Source organism: Camelina sativa, chromosome 16 (assembly GCF_030686135.1).
Source record: "Camelina sativa cultivar CO46 ecotype springtype chromosome 16, ASM3068613v1".
Lineage (NCBI taxonomy): Eukaryota > Viridiplantae > Streptophyta > Magnoliopsida > Brassicales > Brassicaceae > Camelina > Camelina sativa.
The window spans coordinates 16,710,074-16,714,326 of NC_141895.1; the positions used below are offsets into that span (position 1 = coordinate 16,710,074).

The window sequence follows — 4,253 nt, forward strand, 5'->3', positions numbered from 1 at the left end:
ACGTGAGACATCAACTTTAGTCAATCCTATTAATGTCTAGGGTAATGCTTTCTTCTTAGATTTATAAAATGTTGTATTTTTACTCTTTTTGGAGTTTAAAAGACATGAACTTTTACATAAACTAGGATAGTACCCCGCGCTCTACGCCGCGGGGGAGGGTTTTTGTGTGTTTTTTTGGTGTAATTTTAATTATTTTGTGTGTTTTTTGTATGTTTGTGTTGGAATAGAAAATTCATTATATCTTTTAGCATATTATTTGTGGATTGTTTTGTGGGATGATTTATTGTGTGGTTTTGATTGGCTGTATTTGTTTTTTTTTGATTGATGGAGTTTTTTATTTATGTAAATTAACGTTTATTTTGTACTTAGTTTGGAAGTGCTTTTTTGTTTTTTTTTTTTTTTTTTGCAAACAATTACTGTTGTTTTGTAGAACAAAAAGTTACCGCAACTATGTTACCCAACTTTGGAAGAATCAAGGGCTGCAGGTGGTAGGACAATGCCAACAAAATTGTCGTGAAGTCATTCTATAGTGAGTGTGAGGAAATACCGTGATTACGATTTTCTCTTAAGTGAGATTGAAGTTGGGAACACATGTGTTGCTGGACGAATTCGATGATGTATGCGATGAATGCTTTATTTACAAGGAAATCTACCGCTTCATGGACTACATGCACTATGTTTAATTTAAATTATATTTTATGTTTTATTTATCTTACTCCGAATTTTCAATTTTTAGACCATATTATGTAGCTACAAGTTCTTTTATTTTATCCTAGAATTCTGGAAGCAAGTCTTCATATTTAGCCCCTGTCATATTTGGTTTGGTGTTTTTTTTTTTTTTTTCAGGTTAATTTTATATGGTGTTTTATTTTGAAATAAATAAAATTAGATTGTATTGGTTAGATTGCATTTACCTTATTAAAATAATTAAAACTTACCTTAGAGTTCAATTTGAAAATTTTCTCAAGCACACAAAGGAGTACCACCCTTACATTTCCTCTACCCATTTATAATCAATAAAAATTAACTCTTTATATTCCTCTACCGAATTATATATTATTCATGTCAAGAAATTGTTAGATATCAAAAATTATGTTTACTTTTGCTATACAAATAAGCAAAAATCAGAAGTCTATAAAAAGACATAACTCTATACAAAAGATTGAATCTGGAGCACACAATTGAGATTTTCTAACTTAAAGTATCACCGTGAGACAAGATAAATTGAATATGCACTATATTTAGCTGGAATTAATGGTTAGGGACATAGAACAAGATGATAATGCGTTACTGAAGTTGTTGCTTTTTTGTGTACAATACAAAAATGATTTCAGACCAAACATGAGTATTGACGTGAAGGCTCTGCAACCATTGTTGGGATGGTCGAACGAGACCTGCCAGAGAAGGAGCACATTAGTCTTGACCCTTAACCAGTCACCGTTTACAATCATATGGCTGCAAGCAACATCAATGACATAATCAACATCAATGAGTAGTTACAACATCCAAAGAATCACTTTAAGTGTTAAAAAATTCACAATATATTTTATACTTGAATGATGGTTATTATTACTAAAACAAATGATTTGGGTAATGAAACTTAACCGAATACCAAACTGATCCAGGGTATAAAAGAAGAATTTTCACCTTGTGGGCTTTTGCTAAACCTTAGGGAAGAAGGTCAAGAATTATGGCATTCCATATTCCTTGTCCTCTGAAATAAAGCAGTGACGTCTGTCATTCATTTAATCGGTTAAAATCAGTAAGAAAAAAAAATCATAAACTAGAACATTTCCGGTTATTAAAATCGGTTAAAGAAAGCAAATTGGTTTAAAGCGGTTTTACCCCGTTGCCATGTTGTGAATCTCCCGCGAATGAAGCTCTGTCGCAATACCTCAGCCTCACTTTGTTCCAATTGTAAAAATCTTAATACATAACTTTTTCTTTTAAGTCCAAAGCCCAACCAATGTGGTGTATGACGTATTGTGTGTGAAAGGTCAAGTTTTTGACTCAAGACAGACCAAAACTGGACTTCCACATGTCAAGATGTGCAATGACAGTTAAACCTTTCCTTGAATTAGATACCTAACTCGAGTAAGGGTAGAGATCGATGTGTAAGTTTTTGCTCTCAATATTTATGTGTTAACATAAGAATTAAGACACATTAATAGCAAAAGGAAGAACAAACCTTGTTGTCTTGGTTGAAGTCAAGCTTAAGAAACACCATATCCTGATACTTCTTAGATAGCTCTTTGTATTTTGAGAGCAATTACTTTGCAAGGACCACACCTGCAGAGTAAAATCGAAACAAGACTTACACTGAGTAAAACAGCAGTTTCATGAGAATAAGAATCCATGAACATCACATAAGCAGTGCAAGCTTGCTCACCCCGACCTAGCGCCAAAACCAATCATTACTCACTATATTAAACTGAAGATTTTTACCAATCCATAGAACAGAAGAAGTGAAGCGCTCTCGGTCTCCAACTTGAACAAGTACACACATATATATCTCTACCCAAATCATTATAATTTCTTTGATCTAATGCATCAAATTAATTTATCTTAGGTCCATAAATCTCGGTTCGGGGGAACACAACATAGAGCCTTAAACAAGCAAAGATCAAATACAACAGTAGTTTACCAAGGTCAACGCAATAGCCTCTCCTTCTCACCTTCGTCACACCTGAGTCTCCGCCGCAGTTCGTCGTCGAGTCACCTCCTCTCACTTCAATCCTTTTTTCACCTCCTCTCCTCTCTCAGCTTCCTTCGACTTCTTCGTCTACTCCTTCAACCAAAACCAAAGATGACCCTGAAGTTGTTTTCAAAAGCTTGGCTCAGATCAAAATCTTGACGAATTTGTCAAGCTTCTACTCGATGTTCTCGTCTCTTCAACAGCCGGAAGATGATCTAAGGGTATCTTCTTACGGTGAAGCGAGAATTGAGATTTTGGGACCTTTTTTTTTGATAAAATTTGAGATTATTAGAATGTTATTTGATAGATATGCAAAATTATACATGATGTGTGTATTAATCTTTATAATTTGATTGGTTAGCCTGATTAGAGAACAACTTGAACTGTTTTTTTTAATAATAATTAATAATAATAATTAATTATGACTAATAGTAACATCACCCACTAGCCACGTAACTACACACAAATAACAGCGGAATACCAATACCAATTAAATAACCAATAATAATCTATAATCAAATAACCAATAACCAATCCTAAACCATTTCAATGTCAAACAACAAGAAACACCAAAACCGACAATTCTAAACAATGTTTCTAATGACCCAACTCTAGGCAACCTAGCAATGCCAGACAACATCCAATCGAGTCCCTAGAACATCTTCCTCTTCATTGCCTTGATTCCACGATCACACTTAACCTTTACCTGCACCACAAAACACAAATTGAGATGCATGAGTATTTGATAAATACTCAGTGAGGCAAATCCTCCCATCTACTGGGGCTATACACACAAGCAACAATGACTCCAATGTTCCAAACAATCAACAAACAAAACACACAAACCAGGAAAAATGAACATCGTCACACTGGAAGGGAGGTGTCAACTGACACCAGCCTAGTGTCGACCGACACTGGCATTGGTGTCGACCGACACTACCCCACAGTGTCGATCGATGCCCATTTCTGCTGGTGTCGACCGACACTCCACCTGCAACTGCGATCCCGCACGAAGCCGAGAGTTGAATCTGGCTTCCCAATCTCCTCCAAATCATCCAATACTCAAAACCCATGCCGGAAACATCATTAGGAACCTGTATAATCCAATCCCCAGCAAGAAAACACACAAAACAACAACAAACAAGCAAGAACAAGGAAATCAAAGGCTTAGATTAGCCATGGTCATGCACTCACCTCTTTGCAGGAAGTTTCTGACCAACAATGAACGAATCCACACTCTCAGCAAGCTTCCCACATGTTCCTAGCCTTGAATCCTCACTCCCACAGCAAGATATCACCCACAAGCCTTTAAATCTCACAATCTCCCTCAAGAACCTCAAGAACAGTTTTCTCTCTTTTCTTTTCTCTCAAAGCGGCGTAAAACAACAAAAACACGACCCTCAGGTCGTTTTCTCCCTTTTAAACCTCGGTTTAATGGTTTTCCTTAAACCAAACCAAACCAAAAACGATCAAAAACTCAATTTGGTCGAACCAGAAATTAGTGGTGTCGACCGATACCACCATGGGTGTCGATCGACACCCACCCCCAAAATGCAGA

The 4,253-nt window shown here is 36.2% G+C and overlaps 1 long non-coding RNA gene across 1 annotated transcript; it reads right to left on the reverse strand.

Annotated features, from left to right (window-relative positions):
• Nucleotides 1–1,384: 1,384 nt before the first annotated feature.
• Nucleotides 1,385–2,290, reverse strand: LOC147925616 (uncharacterized). Its single transcript, XR_015583728.1, has 4 exons — nucleotides 2,189–2,290; nucleotides 1,846–2,085; nucleotides 1,648–1,734; nucleotides 1,385–1,455 (listed from the first exon to the last, which is right to left on the reverse strand). It is a non-coding gene; the product is annotated as an uncharacterized LOC147925616 (long non-coding RNA).
• Nucleotides 2,291–4,253: the final 1,963 nt, after the last annotated feature.